Source organism: Hypanus sabinus, chromosome 19 (genome assembly GCF_030144855.1).
Source record: "Hypanus sabinus isolate sHypSab1 chromosome 19, sHypSab1.hap1, whole genome shotgun sequence".
NCBI lineage: Eukaryota > Metazoa > Chordata > Chondrichthyes > Myliobatiformes > Dasyatidae > Hypanus > Hypanus sabinus.
Window position 1 is genome coordinate 41,595,456 of NC_082724.1, and position 18,748 is coordinate 41,614,203.

General features: G+C 39.5%; 1 protein-coding gene across 1 annotated transcript in view; it reads right to left on the bottom strand.

Annotated features, from left to right (window-relative positions):
• Positions 1-18,748, bottom strand: part of LOC132377892 (contactin-4-like) — a 1,978,611-nt gene that overhangs the window by 1,911,617 nt on the left and 48,246 nt on the right. The window contains exon 2 of the mRNA XM_059944356.1: positions 11,166-11,234. The gene's annotated coding sequence lies outside the window, so the exon portion shown is untranslated. The remainder of the gene's footprint in view (positions 1-11,165; positions 11,235-18,748) is intronic.

Below are 18,748 nucleotides of genomic sequence, written 5' to 3' on the forward strand. Positions count from 1 at the left end.
ATATGACAGCAAACAGCATTTGAAAGAATAAAGCTGAGCTGTACTTTGATATGACATTTCATGAGCTAAGGTAAGGGATTCAGTGATACTGCTCAATATTCCTTTTGCTATTAAACAGCTCACCTTTGAACCAATAAAACCTCTTCTGGGTTAAAAAATTCCACTGGAAGATCAATAAACTGAAAATATTAACTGCATTACTTTCCTCTCTGGTGCAAATGTTACCTAATCTTATGTTTCCAGCAAGTTATATTTCATATTTCCACTTGAGGCTGCACTTTTTTTTTGCAGTATCCCTGACCCTGGAAAGTTGAACTGTATTTAACATTAGGATTCAGTGGGCTCTCATTACATTATGTTCCAATAGTAATGGATAGTTACAGAACAACAAAGTCTAACCTATGTTCCAAAGTACAGATTCACTTGTGAATGCTACATCATGAGGACAATACACATTCTATTAGCCTTACATGGTAGGTTCAAATCAAGAAAGCCAAACTACCAGATGGATAGAAAACTGGACCCAATTGGCAAAGCATATTGCAATATCTGGTCTTCCCTCTAATTAACCAGGTACTGTATGTGGGCAGAACAAGCTCTGCTGATAGAACTACTTGGAAAATCACATGAGCAAGGAACTTAATTGCACCCTGGTGAATATGACAAGAAATAAACCTGAATTTGAATCTAAAACTACATTTACATCCACCCACCATATTCATATGCAACCCTCCTCAGCAAATTGTTCTATTTTACAGAATATTTTTAGATGTTTCTGACATTCAAGGGCTTTAAAAATGGTATAAATTAATTGCCCTGATGAAGGGTTTCAGCCTGAAATGTTGACTGCTTATTCCCAGATTAATGCTGCCTGACCCACTGAGCTCCTCCAGCACATTGTGCCTATTGCTCCAGATTTCCAGCATCTGCTGTACCTTCTGTGTCTATATAAATTCATTAATCTGATTAAAAATTTTGCACTTGAAAGTAATTAAGAAAAAGGGTGTAACAAACATTGCTTTTATCATTCTTCTTTAAAGCTTAAAATGATTGATCTCTCAGTCTAACCTCGCAAAGAATCCACAACCAGATCATCTCATTCATGTCAGAGAATTTCAGTAGCTTTGTATTTCAGACTTGATTTGGATCATAGCAGCAGGACTTACGGACCTGCCCACTTTCTGGGATTTGTCAAACAGTTTAGGACTTCCACCTTTGACTGTACAAACACCAAAGTACTAAATGTTGGCAGTTAAATGGGTAAATGGTGGTAGGTCAGAAGATTAACGGACTAGCAGAAGGGAAAGTGCAGGAAAAAAGGGGGCCTTTTCTGGATGGCTGCTGGTGATCAGTGGAATTCCTCAATGTTGGTTTTCATGTGATATAGACAACATATTATTTAAAAATAAGAAAAAAGCCATGTGTCCCTACACAATGAATGTGCGGCTCAGATGCAATCCAGCACAAAACAGAAATTCCCACAGCAGAAAATACCCTAAAGTGACAAATGAGGTTAATTGGCTGCTACCCTGGGGGGAGGGGGGAAGTGGTGCTTGCCTCGTCAGCATGTTGTTCTACACATTAGATCAGGCATAGAATAATACCAGCACCTTAATATCCATCTTCTTGCAAAATTGAATTGTGCTACTTTATTAGAGCTGTTAACCTAAACAAATCAGTCATACTCGGGGAAAACATGCCCCCAAAGATCAGGTCATCATCAATAACTTGTTGTCTATTGTATCGATTGTGATATATTTGAAGAGATTTCTATTTGACTAAACCATGAGACATGTGGAAAGCATTTGTTGTTTTCCAGCCTCAACAAATCTGGGCCTAACATGGGCCTCCTACTTCTCATTTATTGATTGTCATTTGCGAACATCATCTAAAAATACATGATCACCTTCCAATCTCTGCAAAAAAATACTAACCTCAACTTTAGTTTGCTTCTGTTGGCCAGCTCACTCTTCAAACTCTTTGAGTGCTTACCCAAACTCTATTTTGGGGTGAAATGTTTTGTCCTAACATTTTTGAGAATGAAAGCCATTGGCTTTGCATTAAATGTTCACCATTGAACATGATCTTGACAATAAAGATCCCGGAATCCCTAGGGTTTGAATGTTGTCTTTCCTGGCATTGGTTGTGTCAACTTTTCTGACTATTTTTTTTTAAGATGTACAGAAAGCAGAATAAAGACCAGAACTGGCATACAAGACTATACAATGCAATAAGTAGAAATTCATTGAATCTTAAAGTATAATAAAGCAATCCTTACCTTTTTTTTTAGGATCAGGAGATCATTTGGTGATAGTGATGAAGTAAACTCATCAATGCAAAGTTACGTCTGCATGTAACAGTGGAGTATTCCATTTTATTTTAAACTTACTGATCTAAAGAGCTTTTTACATATAATTTACTTAAACTGGGAGCACCAGAAATTCTCATCAGCTTCTTAGAGCCTGAAATTTTTGATATATAATGTTGAAATTTCTAATTAAGGCAACAGCAACCCAAACTTACACTGATACTAAAGCAAGATTTGTTTGTTTATACCTGAAATTCTTGCTCGATCACCAATTCTCATGCGCTGGGAATGCTAATAACCATATTAAAATGACATTCTCAAAATCTGGACTGTCACTTTCACAAGTTCCATTTCCTCACCGCTCCATCCTTGTCCATGAAAAGTCTGTTTGCAACAATGATGCCACTGTGACTTTGTGAAGACGACTTCAGAATATCACCCAGATTGCCTAATTACACCATTATAACACTAGCTGACAGCTTCTGTGCCTCAGTCTGTTACTGAATTCCTGTGGGTTTTGGTGCTTCTTCCCACCAATCATTACTGCACTTGTTACAGTGTCTCCCAGATGAGCAACACCTCAGTTTAAAAATTCTTATCCTTGTTTTCAAATCCTTTCATGAGCAATTCCGTTCCTGTTGAATTCACTGCAACTCCAGAACGCATCACCCATCTGCAATATTTCAACCAAGGACTCAGTCAGTCCAGATCTGATGACTCTACGACCGACAGCCATTCACTCAGATGGTAAGGTGCTGGAGATCTCCACTGAACCTCAACTTCCTTCCCCCCTTCAAGGCATAGTTCTTTTCACCTGTCCTAATTGGGTTTACTGTCAAATTTTATTTGAAAATCATCCAGTGATGTCTTTTGGATGTTTTATTAAGTTTACAATCTTCTGTGTGCAGCAAGAAATTGACATGGAAAATCTTGTAGCAATAACATAAAATCACCTTTTTTTTTTAAGCTCTTGGACAGAATTCTGAATGGACATCTATTCTTCAAACCCTACCTGCAGAAACATTCCAATTTGATATTGTAATTATTTTTAATGAAAAAAAAATCATAATATTTTTTGGCTCTTTTGGCTCCTCCCACTTCCTCCAAACCAAGGGTATAGCCATGGGCACCCGCATGGGTCCCAGTTATGCCTGCCTTTTTGTTGGCTTTGTGGAACAGTCCATGTTCCAACTCTATACGGGTATCCATCCCCCTCTTTTCCTTCGCGACATCGACGACTACATTGGCGCTGCCTCCTGCACGTGTGCTGAACTCGTTGATTTCATTAACTTTGCCTCCAACTTTCACTCTGCCCTCAAATTTACCTGGTCCATTTCCGACACCTCCCTCCTCTTTCTTGATCTTTCTCCATCTCTGGAGATGGCTTATCTACTAATATCTACTATAAGCCTACAGACTCTCACAGCTACCTGGACGATACCTCTTCCCACCTTGTCTCTTGCAAAAATGCTAACAATTCACACAATTCCTCACCACCGCATCTACTCTTAGTATGAGGCTTTTCCTTCCAAGATGAAGGAGAGGTCTTCTTTTTTTAAACAAAGGGGCTTCCTTTCTTCCACCATCAACTCTGCTCTCAAACACATCTCTCCCATTTCCCACACATCTGCCCTCACCCCATCCGCCCGCCACACCACTTGGGATAGGGTTCCCCTTGTCCTCACCTACCACCCCACAAACCTCCAGGTCCAACGTATAATTCTCGGTAACTTCCGCCACCTCCAGTGGGATCCCACTACCAAGTGCATCTTTCCCTCCCCCACTCTTTCTGCTTTCTGCAGGTATCGCTCCCTACACAACTTCCTTGTCCACTAGTTCCCCCCCCCCCATCCCTTCCCACCGATCTCCCTCCTGGCACTTATCCTTGTAAGCAGAACAAGTGCTACACCTGCCCTTACACTTCCTCCCTCACCACCATTTAGGGCCCCAGACAGTCCTTCCAGGTGAGGCGACACTTCACCTGTGAGTTGGCTGTTGTGGTATACTGTGTCTGGTGCTCCTGGTGTGGCCTTTTATATATTGTTGAGACCCGACGCAGACTGGGAGACCGTTTCGCTGAACACCTACGCTCTGTCCGCCAGAGAAAGCAGGATCTCCCAGTGGCCACACATTTTAATTCCACATCCCATTCCCATTCTGATATATCTATCCATTGCTTCCTCTACTGTCAAGATTAATCCACACTCGGGTTGCAGGAACAACACCTTATATACCGGCTGGGTAGCCTCCAACCTGATTGCATGAACATAGACTTCTCTAACTTCCGTTAATGCCCTTCCTTACCCCATCTCTGACATATTTAGTTTTTTTTTCTCTCTCTGCCCATCTCCCTGCCTGTTCTCCATCTCCCTCTGGTTCTCCCCTCCCCCTTTCTTTCTCCCGAGGCCTCCCATCCCATGATCCTTTCCCTTCTCCAGCTCTGTATCACTTTCGCCAATCACCTTTCCAGCTCTTAGCTTCATCCCATCCCCTCCAGTCTTCTCCTATCATATCACATTTCCCCGTCCCCCCACTACTTTCAAATCTCTTAGTACCTCTCCTTTCAGTTAGTCCTGACGAAGGGTCTCAGCCCGAAATGTCGACAGTGCTTCTCCTTATAGATGCTGCCTGGCCTGCTGTGTTCCACCAGCATTTTGTGTGTGTTGTCATAATATTTTTTCATATTTTCTTTTACAAATATATGGTTTTATCTGGTGTGGCACATCACCAACTATGGTGAGACACCCTACGGAGAGGAGATGGAAGAGCTTGAGGCCTGGTGCCAGGCAAAAAACCTTTTCCTCAATGTCAATAAGACAAAGGAGTTGGTTATCAACTTCAGGAGAATTTGTACCACCCACTCTCCTCTTTACATTGATGGCACAGCAGTGGAAACTGTGAGCAGCTTCAAACTCCTGGGAGTGCATAGCTTGCACAACCTCTCACGGTCCCAGAGCACATCCCACAAAATCAAGAAAGCTCACCATTGCCTCTACTTTCCAAGGAGACTGAAGAGAACTGGACATTGCACATCAATACTCAATCTTCTATAGATGCACAATAGAGAGCACTCTTACACACCATATCACTGCATAGTATGGAAACAGAACTGTAACAGACAGGAAGGCTCTGACACATAGTCAAAACTGCCCAATGCATCACTGGTAACAGCCTACCCACCATCAAGGACATATATACAAAAAGGTGCTGGAAAATGGCCTGCAAATTCATGAATAATCCCATCCACCCTGCTCATGGACTGGTTGTCCCAGTCCGATCAGAAAGTATCATGACCACCACACTGAAAAAGTTATTTTCTCCAAGCAACAAGGTTGATCAACAGCACCATCCACTAACGCACCCCACCACTCTCCCCATCACCACTACTTTATCAATTCTTGTCAGTTGCCTATGTACAGACAGTCCTGTATCTAGCATCACTTGATGTACATACAATCAATGTACTGTATATAAGTTATGCTTATTTATTCTGTTTTTTTAATTAATATGTTCTGAGCCTTCTTGTGTTTATTGTGCAGCATCAGATCTGGAGTTTCTGCTCCTTTACCCTTGTTCACTGGAAATGACAATGAACAATCTTGAACGGTTACAAAATCCTTCATCAGGAAGGAAACTAAAACATTTGAATGGTGTATTATCATAGTTGCTAATATTTAAATACAAAAGAATTCAAAACAAAATAAAACTGAAGAAGCTGAAAATCTGAAGTCAAACAGAAAATACATATCAGGTTTAGTCTTAATGAATCATTAACTGTTTCTATTTCCACAGATTCCGCCTAATTTGCCAAGACCTCACACATTCTCTTTTCTTTAAATTAAAGAAAGGTTTCTGGCTCATAACCAAACTGGAAAGATCCCAAGGTACTATTTAAAGAAGTGCTTTCCAAGTCAAAATTTATCCCTGCAATTTATTTTCCCCATTCTGGCCATCGAATTTGAATCTTTCTTGTGGATAAAATCTATTGTTGCATTTCTCGTACAAGACTGCACTTCAAATGCATATCACTATTTGTTCTGGGATGTTTCACCAAAACAGTGGAAAAATATTTATGTTATTATTTTGATCAGTTGTTTCATCCTACAGTTTAATCTTTCATTTCTGATTCTTCTTGTTAAAATAAGCTTCAGCAACGTTCTGGATTGAGAGGGTTGAATGTACAACATATTTCTTTTCTTTTCAATACCTCACAGTGCCAGAAAGGTACGACTAGAAGAGCTGCTACCTCAGAGCTTTTGAACCCCAGGGTGCATTCCTGTCCTTCAGTACTGTCTGGGTAGAGCTGGAGTGTTAATTCTGTGACCTATTAGGTTTCTTCTGGGTGCTCCAGTTTCCTTTCACAACTGAGAAGTGTGCAGATTCATAGGTTAATTGGCTACTGTAAATTGTTCAATGTGAGTAGAGAAATGGTATAATGTGGGAGTTGTTGATGGAAATGTGTTGAGAATCAAATGAGTAAAGAATAGAGTAGTGAAAAATGGTTGTTTAATGATCAGCAGAGACTTGATTGTCTGAATGGTCTATCTCTATCTTCCACCACTCCATGACCCTGTAACCATAGAACATTACAGCACAGAAACAAGCCCTTTGGCCCTTCTTGGCTATGCTGAACCATTTTCTGCCTAGTCCCACTGACCTGCACTTGGACCATATCCCTCCATACACCTCTCATCCATGTACCTGCCCAAGTTTTTCTTAAATGTTAAAAGTGAGCCCGCATTTACAACTTCATCCTGGTAGCTTATTCCATACTCTGTGTGAGGAAGCCCCCCCCCCCCCTTATGTTCCCTTTAAACTTTTCCCCCTTCACCCTTAATCCACGTCCTCTGGTTTTTTTCTCCCCTAGCCTCAGTGGAAAAAGCCTACTTGCATTCACTCTATCTATACCCATCATAATTTTATATATCTCTATCAAATCTCCCCTCATTCTTCTATGCTCCAGGGAATAAAGTCCTAACCTATTCAACCTTTCTCTGTAACTCAGTTTCTCAAGTCCCGGCAACATCCTTGTAAACCTTCTCTGTACTCTTTCAACATTATTAATTTCCTTCCTGTAATTAGGTGACCAAAACTGCTCACGATACTCCAAATTTGGCCTCACCAATGTCTTATGCAACCTCACCATAACATTCCAACTCTTATACTCAATACTTTGATTTAAAGGCCAATGTACTAAACACACTCTTTATGATTCTGTCTACCTGTGACACAACTTTTAGGAAATTATGTATCTGTACTTCCAGATCCCTCTGCTCTACTGCACTCCTCAGTGTCCTACCCTTTGCCTTGTATGTTCTGCCTTGCTTTAGCCTTCCAAAGTGCAATACCTCACACTTGTCTGCATTAAATTCCATCTGCCATTTGTCAGCCCATTTTTCCAGCTGGTCCAGATCCCTCTGCAAGCTTTGAAAACCTTCCTCACTGTCCACTACACCTCCAATCTTTGTACCATCAGCAAATTTGCTGATCCAATTTACCACATTATCATCCAGATCACTGATACAGATGACAAATAAAAATGGACCCAGCACTGATCCCTGTGGCACACCACTAGTCACAGGCCTCCACTCAGAGAAGCAATCCTCCACTACCATTCTCTGGCTTCTCCCACTGAGCCAATGTTGAATCCAATTTACTACCTCACCATGTATACCTAGCAACTGAATCTTCCTAACTAACCTCACATGTAGGACCTTGTCAAAGGCCTTACTGAAGTCCATGTAGACAACACCCACTGCCTTGTCTTCATCCAACTTCCTTGTAACCTCCTCGAAAAACTCTAATAGATTTGTTAAACATGACCTACCACGCACAAAACTGTGTTGACTCTTCCTAATAAGTCCCTGTCAATCTAAATACTTACAGATCCTATCTCATAGTACTCCTTCCAATGATTTACCTACTACTGACATCAAACTTACCAGCCTATAATTTCCCAGTTTACTTTTAGAGCCTTTTTTAAACATTGGAACAACATGAGATATCCTCCAATCCTCCGGCACCTCACCCATAGATACCGACATATTAAATATATCTGCCAGGGCCCCTGCAATTTCAACACTAATCTCCTTCAAGGTTCGAGGGAGTACCCTGTCAGGTTCTGCGGAATTATCTACTCTGATTTGCCTCAAGACAGCAAACATCTCCTCCTCTTTAATCTATATCGGTTCCATGACCTCACTACTTGTTTGCCTTATTTCCATAAACTCCATGCCAGTTTCCTTAGTAAAGACAGATGCAAAAAACCTGTTTAAGATCTCCCCCATTTCTTTTGGTTCCATACATAGTCGACCACTCTGATCTTCAAGAGGACCAAGTTTATGCCTTGCTATCCTTTTGCTCTTAATATACCTGCAGAAGCTCTTAGAATTATCCTTCACCCTGACTGCCAAAGCAACCTCATGTCTTCTTTTAGCCCTCCTGATTTCTTTCTTAAGTACTTTTTTGCATTTCTTATGCTCCTCAAGCACCTTGTTTGCTCCCTGTTGCCTATACATGTTATACACCTCTCTTCTTCTTTATCAGAGTTCCAATATCCCTCGAGAACCAAGGTTCCTTTTTCTGATTCACTTTGCCTTTAATCCTGACAGGAATATACAAACTCTGCACTCTCAAAATTTCTCCCTTGAAGGCCTCCCACTTACCAATCATATCCTTGCCAGAGAAGAACTTATCCCAATCCTTACACATTTCTTCAAATTTGGTCTTTTTCCGGTTTAGAACTTTAACCCGAGGACCAGATCTATCTTTATCCATGATCAATTTAAAACTAATGGTGTTATGATCACTGGAACGAAAGTGTTCCCCTGCACACACTTCCGTCACCTGCCCTAACTTGTTTCCTAATAGGAGATCTAATGCTGCATCCTCTCTAGCATCCTCTATATATTGATTTAGAAAACTTTCCTGGAGACATTTTACAAACTCTTACCTGTCTAGACCTGTAACAGTATGGGAGTCCCAGTCAATATTTGGAAATTAAAATCCACTACTCTCACAACTTTATGTTTCCTGCAGCTGTCATGTTATCTCTGTGCAGATTTGCTCCTCCAATTCTTGCTGACTATTGGGTAATCTATAATAAAATGCCATTAATGTGGTCATACCTTTCCTGTTTCTCAGCTCCTCCCATATGGCCTCAGTAGACAAGCCTTCTAATCTGTCCTGCCTGAGCACTGCTGTAACATTTTCCCTGACTAGCAATGCCACCCCCCACCCTCTGCCTCTATCACGTCTGAAACATTGGAACCTTGGAACATTAAGCTGCTAGTCCTGTCCCTCCTGTAGCTAAATTTCACTAATGGCTACAATGTCATAATTCCACATGTCAATCCACGCCCTCAACTCGTCTGCCTTCCCTGCAATACTCCTTGCATTGAAATAGACACACCTCAGAGGATTATTACCAGCGCACACAACCCTTCTATTTGTGGCTTTGCATGGACTTTTTACATCATTTAGTTTCACTCCCACTCTACTATCTACTCTGTCACTCTGGTTCCCATCCCCCTGCAAATCCAATTTGGACCCGCCCCAATAGCACTAACAAACCTCCCTGCAAGGATATTCATCCCTCTGTAGTTTAGGTGTAACCCATCTCTCTTCTACAGGTCCCACCTGCTCCAGAAGAGGTCCCAATGATCCTGAAATCTGAAACCCTGCCCCCTACTCCAGTTCCTCAGCCACGTGTTCATCCTCCAGAGCATCCTACACTTACCCTCACTGGCACGTGGCACAGGTAGCAATGCTGAGATTACCACCCTCGAGGTCCTGCTTTTTAACTTCCTACCAAGCTTCCTATACTCACTCTTCAGGACTCCTCACTCTTTCTTCCTACGTCATTGGTACCAATGTGTACTGTGACATCTGGCTGCTCACTCTCCCACTTCAGAATGCTGTGCACATGATCAGAGACATCCCTGACCCTGGCACCTGGGAGGCAACAAACCATCCGGGAGTCTCTGTCACGACCACAGAACCTCCTGTCTGTACCTCCAACTATCGAGTCCCCTATCACTACCGCTCTCCTCTTCTTCCACCCTCCCTCCTGCACTGCAGAATCAGAATCAGTGCCAGAGATCCAGCAGCCACAGCTTTTCCTAGGTAAGTCATCCCCCCAACAGTATCCAATTTGGTATACTTGTTGTTAAGGGGAATTGCCACAGGGGAGCCCTGCTCTGCCTGCCCTTTCCCCTTCCCTCACCTGACGGTAACCCAATTACTTGTGTGCTGCTCCTTTGGCATAACTACCTCTCTAAAACTACTATCCATAAAATCCTCATTCTCCCGAATGAGGAGTAAATATGATTAATTTTAATAATTTCCAACTAAATTAAAATGATATGTTGCTGCAGGTAACCCTGAAACTACATTTACTTACAACACTTAAGTACAAACAATATGAATGCTGTAGCATTATGCATTTATCTACAGCATGGGTTTCCAGCCTAGGCTCCATAAACCCCTTGCTTAATGGTATTAATCCATGGCTTACAAAAGGTTGGGAACCGCTGATGTACATGAATGAAGAGTTGGATCAAAATGTTCCTTTGCAACAACATCACTTTAAAATGGAAAAAAGTTATTTCAAAGACGTAAATGTGTGTGCCACTGGAAACTACAGTTACATCTCAGCAACCCAAATGCATCATTATTCTATCACTGTAAAGAGGAATGGACAAGGATCATTTTGTTGAAAACACATTAACCTGAGACTTGATTGTGTCTTTTGACAGAGCTGCCACCTGATCAACTGAGAATCTTTGGCTTCTTCTCTTTTATTTCAGATCTCACAGCATTTGTAGTTTCTTGAATTTTGACAAATAAATCATTTTACCTCCCAACTTTCTATTAGCAGCATTTGACTGTGAGGGTGTCCCAATGTGGCCAAGGGAACTGTTCATGTCTATACAGAAATAACACAAAATAATGACAATATATGTATTTTCAAGTACAATTCCTCATGTCTTCAAATTCTGGTGAAAATTGAAACATAGTATTCAGACTGAGCTTTATATTTCAAGTAAAGGCATCTCATTTAGATCTCAGACCGCTATTATTGAGATCAATATGGCAGCTTAATCAAAATAAAGTTGCAAAACTATTGTAGAGTAGTAACCGTCCAATGAATTATACTTACAAGTATTTCAAACATTTTACTGAATTTCAATCATACAAGGTACTGGTATTTAAAAATTCATAAACAGCCTATAAATTCTAACTAATCACGTGGCATATTACCATATAATTTATGAATAACTTACAACTTCAATGCTAATAAATTTCTTAAATATGGTCACAGAAAAATGAATTGTTTCAGAATAGAAGCTGGTGAAATACATTATGGATGAAACATGTTAGGCAGAGTTTAACCCAAGGAAGTGTCAGTTGTTGATTTTGGGAAGTCTAATGTCAGGGGAAAGCATACAGTTAATGGTAAGACCATTAAAAATACGGATGTACAGAGGGATTCTGGTGTCCAAGTCTAAAGCTCACCGAAATTGGACTATCAGTTAAATAGGGTAGTAAAAGAGGCTTATGGCATGTCTGCCTTCATTCATCAGGGCATTGAGTATAAAGGTCAAGAAGTTATGTTGTGACTACATAAAACTTCAGTTAGGCCATGCCAGGCCTGGAATATTACTTAGAATTCTGGTCACCCCATCCCATTGTAGGAAGAATGTGCAGGCTTTGGAAAGGGTGCAGAAGAGGTTTACCAGGATGCTGCCTGTAGCAGTATTGATTTTGAATCACTGTAGAGCTGGCAAAAGTTACAGAGTTGCAATAGCCAAAGAGATTTGAAAACTGGGATTACTTTTATTTTATTTCATTGAGGTACAATGCGGAGTAGGCCCATCCGGTCTTGTGAGCCACGCCACCCAGCAATCCCCCAGTTTAATTATGGGACAATTTACAATGACCACTTAACCTAAAGTATGTCTTTGGAAACTGGAGAAGCCAGATGAAACCCATGTGATCACAGGGAATATGTACAAGCTCCTTACAGGCAGTAGTGGGATAATTTTAACTCTGATGTGTTGTTGGCTGGAAGTTCAACATCAGTGAGCCCAATAGTGGTTATGGACAAAGAAATTTAGCCAGCTCAGGTAGCTTCTAACCACCTCACTGAAATAAAAACCACAAAAGTTGATTTAAAAAATGAATCCAGAAAAGTTTAATTATTCTATTCTACATTGGAATGTAGCAACTATTTAACAGCACCAGCTTTTGTTTCCTTGAATCAGAAATCCCAGATTTCTTTGCAGAGGATTGCTGAAATAAAATACAATTTCAAGTGAGTCAAGTGAAAGTCATGATTTCTGTCAAATATAAGTAAGCGCAATAGATTATGGGTGATGCAAAGAAAACATAGAACCTCTTAAAATTACAATCGTAAGATTCTAGTTAAAAGGGTGGAATCAATCGGGGTGGTCAATAAATGTCTCTGTAATGTTCAAAGTAAATTTATTATATGTCACAATATACAACCCTGAGATTCATTTTCGTGCAGGCATACACGGTTAATCCAAGTAAAACAATAGATTCAATGAAAGACCACGCCCAACAAGGCAGACAAAAGAAAACAATATACAAAAGACAACAAACTGCAAATATAAAAGGAAAAAAAAAGTAGAGAGCATGAGATAAAAAGTCTGTGAAAGTAGTGATCTTACTTTCATCTGACTTCATAAGCGAAATATGACAACATCAATAATACAGTAGATGGAGAGCATAATTGGACAGAATATTATCAGATAAAGAAGAAATATGTATTAAATAGGCAGGACACAAGTTATCAAACCAATGTTTGTTGATGAAATATAGTAAATTTCCATTGTAAGTATTGCCATGGAACTGAATTATACAAAGAACACCCAACTCAAAAAAGGCAGAGAGGTAAACACAGCAACCTTCAGATAGTCAACCAAAACAGGCATTAAACCAAAGCAAATAACTGTCACTCATAACCAATATGGATTTATTAAAGTTAAATTATATCTAGTTAGCTTCATTCATTGCCTTGATGAAATGGGGATTATGAATTAATTAATTAATTAATTTTGAGATAAAGCACAGAAAATCCATGCACTTCACCAGAAGGACATACAAACTTCCTTAAGAGGACACCAGAATTGAACTCCAAATTCTGATGCCCTTAACTGTAACTGCTCTGCTGATCTTTTGAACCCCAATCAAAGAACAAGGGGCTGTGCCAAACATAGCGGCTCTGGTTGACTGAAAGTGGAAGTCAGATATGAAGCCTATACAGCTCTTCTGCTCAGGTTAATGAGGAGTGCTCCCGAACTCTGTACCAATTCAAGGGCAGAGGTGATGTTAAATGGGAACATGAATTCTGCAGTTAGCAACTGATTTTCACTGGATCTATCAGTTCACTGTCAGTGTGATCCAACCAATACTTGTATACACACACACGCACACACAGAGTTAACCTTCGCAACTGACCAAAGTAAACCAAAACAATGTACTAAAAAAACAGAACTTTTAAATGGAGCTGAAAATTGAATGCAGTGCAGTTTAAAAAAAATAACTTCTTGGATGAGCCCAGCTGTAACAGATTATAGACTAGAATCATCTGTCATTTTGGTAACATTCACAACAAATGCAACAGTTTTTGTAATATTTCACAGTCTGCTTGTCGGCAAATCAAGTGGAAATTTAGTAAGTGAATTAGGCCATGATGCTGTACATCTAGAGCAGTTCAGTGTGATAGGAAAGCCAAAACAACAATAAGACTACATCAAGGATAGATACTGTCAATACATGCAGTGATGCGAACTGAATTGTGACTCTGATTGAAATGGAAAATGTGTTCTTGCTCATCTGTCAGTAGGATGGTGGCAGAATCTTAGGCTTCAGTTTGGCTGAAAGGATTTTGTGACTTTTTGTTATATCAGGGTGATTTTTATGGTGAATTTAACTGAAACATGCAGAGCACATTCACTTGCATTTTGCATGACTTTAACATTGTAAATTGAACAAAGGATGTTTCAGTAGAGCATATCAAACACCATTTGACATCAGGGCACATGAGGAGACAGAAGGTCAAATAGGTCTTAGGAAGCAACTTAAAAAGATAAGAAACTATAGAAGGAATATTGCAGGATCAGAGAATTGTGAGTATACTGAACAAAAATAAACCTATTGGGGTAATGTATGGTTCTTCAAGTCCTTTTCTGGGTTCTTTTTAATTATTCACTGGGAATCAGGAGAATGAGGGGAGATCTTATAGAAATATACAGGGGTATAGCTAGGATAAAACCATGCAAGCCGTTTCTCCTGAGATTTGGTGAGACTAGGACTACCGATCATAGCTTTATGATGAAAGGTGAAGTATTTAAGGGGAATCTAAGGGAGAACTTCTTCACTCAGAGAATGTTATGAGTGTAGAATGAGCTGACAGCAGAAGTGATGGATACAGGTTCAATTATAAGATTTAAGAAGGCTTGGATGAAAGGGATGTGGAGAGCTATGGTCCAGCTGCAAGTAGATGAAGTAAGTTAGAAAAGTAGCCTGGCCCAGACTAGGTGTAATGAAGGATCTGATTCTGGGCTGAACGCTCTATGAGGGTATCTGCCTCCACCACTCATCTAGGCAGTGAGTCCTAAATACCCCATTAATCGTTTAGGAAAAGTTATGCTTTTCATCAATTGTCTTGGATCTTGTCTTCTGCTTTAGTCTTAGCTGCCAAGGGAAGTAGGTCTTTCCTGTTCATCTTGTCAGGGTCTCTTATAACTTAGTACTTAGAAATTTAAATCTTGCCTCAGCTTCCTATTTTATCTTTCTTTCTCTAACCCTTGACAACTCCTCCTCCTCTATATGCAAAGCCTTTCAAAAGTGAAGGCACTCTGATTATATATTGTGTTCTCACTTACAGCCTTTAGTACAATAACATCATGCCTTTTTGGCTCTTACATACTATATTTCTGCAGATAAAGAGATCTACCATATAATACACACAAAATGCTAGTGGAACACAGCAGGCCAGGCAGCATCTATAGGGAGAACCACTGTCGAGTCCTGACGAAGGGTCTCGGCCCGAAACGTCAACAGTGCTTCTCCCTATAGATGTTGCCTGACCTGCTGTGTTCCACCAGCATCCTGTGTGTGTTGTTTGAATTTCCAGCGTCTGCAGATTTCCTCGTGTTAGATCTATCATATGTGCTTTTGGCACCATCTAGTTATTACCAATCCATAACCTTCAGGATTCCATGGATCTACAGAAACACAATACCTTGCAGCTCTCCCAAACAAATTTCATTGGCCTATTTTATACCCGCCATATCATCCATGGATATCCTCCTGCACCCTAAAACTTCCTTTTTCACTCTCGATCAAAATGAGAACTTCAATATTAGCAATCTACTTAATCTAAGCTGTCATACTTCAACCTAGTTTATTAACATTAAAAAGCAAAAGTGTTTATACTAAACACACAGTTTTGCTTTCACTTAAGTCTTATTGACATTTACACCCTGTCAACTTTGAAACAATCCTCTTCGCTGCTCTTGGATTCAATGGATTTTCATTTCCCTATTAGCCAGATGGGATGTTGCAAATGTCCCCAAAAGTCCAAGTATACTACATTAAACATTCCATCCCCATTTACCTTCTTTGTTGACTATTTTGATTAAGTTCAGACACAAAGATCTTAATCTTTATAATTCTATGCTGATTGTACTTGTTTAATTTAATTTGGTTGTCTCTCACTGAAAAAAATTCACACATAGGAAACCAGGCAGAAATCTCTAATTAACTTTGTTAATTTTGCATTCCAGAATAAAGGTTGGAACAATTACTCGTGGTTAAAGTAAAAGATGAAATAGAATAATAAACAACATTAAGTTAAAAAATAGAATCCCTTATTGTTCGAAATTTTCATGAAAGCAAGTTAAAATGCACAGATGTTGAAGCAATTTTATTTGTGCCAGATTTTGGGGATACAATAATTACAGCACAGTTCATCTTTGAACTCTCAGAGCTAATTAAACTGTACAGGTCTTTCAGAGTATCTTAGAGTGCAACTACCTCTCAGTATCTGAAACTCATACTATTTCAATTAATTCCAACTTGATTAGATTGTAAAGGCAAGAAACTAACAGCAAGTTTAGTATTTACACATTAAGAGTAAATGGCCACAAGCTGCTGTTAGGATTGCAGACTGATAAAAATAGTTAGGTTTACTGTCATTGATGCTTCAAAATTCAGGCCTTTATATTTAATCCTTGCAACATTTAACCGAGCAAACTGTTGATCTTTTATTGGATTCAGACTATTGACTCTCTGTGTCTTATTTGCATTGATTCCACAGAGACCCATCTGATTTGGGACTTAACTGATACTTGAATGTCAATTTCCCACCTTCAGTAAGAGAAGAACATTTATTTGAAACCAAACAGAGACAGGAGAAGATGTAATATAGATAGGTGTGCAATCCACAATGAGTGAGGGAAAAAAAGCATGCCCATATTATATTGGCCATGTAAATACTTGGGACAATTTAAAAAAACTATTTACAATGTTCATGGGGTACCTAAATGATAGCTTCACAGAAAAGCCAGTTTCATCTGGTGCTTGCACACTGACTGAGCAGTGTTAAGCAGTACATCTGTTTAGCTCCTGTTGTCAGGTAAACTTGGAGAAAAAACAGGAAAAATCCACATGATGCCATTCACAAATTAAAAATAACCAGTTCCTCCATTATCCGGAAAAAAAGCCATAGATAAAATGCTGAATTTTAATTTTGCTTTATACCTCATTTAAATGAGACATTGTCATATAAATTTACAATTTTCAGAGGAATAGTGTTTATCTTTGTTCATTGCAAAGCTGCAATTTTACACATCTTGACCAGGTATGATAAACGTAAACATTTAATTGCATTAGCATTCTCAGAAGCCAAAGCTCCAGAGCTAACGTGGCAAGTTGCAACCCATTAAACAGACAAAGAGAATTTTGGAATCCCATCCTCCCTTGTCTCTTCCATTGCCAGATGAGAAAAAAATTCTGTGCCACAGAAATTGAAAACTAGAGTGGGTTGAAATTCTTTTGGAACTCGACATTCAGTCAATATCAAGAGCAATGTTCGGCTTTAAAACATTGAAATAAAGCAGATATCAATCAAGACTGGTTAAATAATCAGATATTAAACAGAGAAAATCATTTTTACTGAAACTTTCACCTATTTATTTTACAAGACCAGCTTAAAGCCATTTGACATTGTATTGCACTAACTAACTTGTGGAAGGATGACTTCCACAACTGCAGTTTACTTTCCAGCACCCGAGCATAGCATGACATTGAATATATTCCAGTAACACATGAATCAACACAAAAACCAGAAAAGTTATTTCAGAATTCATGATATGAAAGCTAACTGAATCCTGGAACATGGAAATTACCCTGTTAATCGAGCCATGCATAACTACACATTGAAATAACATACAAATGCGATACTTTTTCCACAAGAGAGACGAAAGAGCAAAACCAAGTAAGATTGAGAACATCTGTACCTCCTTTCGTGGAAATTCTTTCTATCTTTGGATACATATATCAAGCTAAGTTCACAAATTGCTATATAATAGTTATGGACTCTTATTGCATTAATATAGGTCCTACCGCCCGGCTCTTCCATGCTGATTGTGTTATCAAGAGAACAAATCCCATCTTCCTGCATTAGGACATAAGCTCTCTGAACCTCTCCTATCCTTGTACTTACCTAGATGGCTGTTGATGTTGCTAATGTGTCCTCCTTAATCACCATCTCTAGTATTTAATTCCAAATGTAGACTAAACTTTGCATAAAGAAGATGCCACTTTTGAAATTCTGATCTTAAACCTATGTCTACCTATTTTAGCATCATTTCCCTGAGAAAAAAATTGTAGTTTCACCCTGTCTACGCCACTCATTATATTATGTAACTACCAGGTCACCTTTCAATCTCCTACATACCAAGGAAATAACTTATTGTCTTCACAACCTCTACTTGTAATTCAAGCCCCCATCCCCAGGCAAAATCCTGGTAAATATTTCCTGCAATCTTTCCAGCAGAACATCTTTCCTATAAGAGGGTGATCAAAACTGTATACTGTACATTGTTTCAAATGAGGCCTCACCAAAGACTCATGTAATTGCATCACATCTCCTGGGCTCAATGCACTGACTGATGGAAGGTTCTTGTACCACTCACTTTCTTCACCACCCTAAATACTTGGAAAGTTGCTTTCAGCAAACTATGTGTTGCACTCTCAGGTACTTCTGTTCAATTGCACTCCCAAGGGCCTTTCCATTTACTGTACATATCCCACTCTGCTCTGATCGCCCAAAATGCAATACCTCACATTTATCTGGATTGAAAGCCATCTACCAATTGTCAGCCCACGTTCCTAGCTGACTAAGAT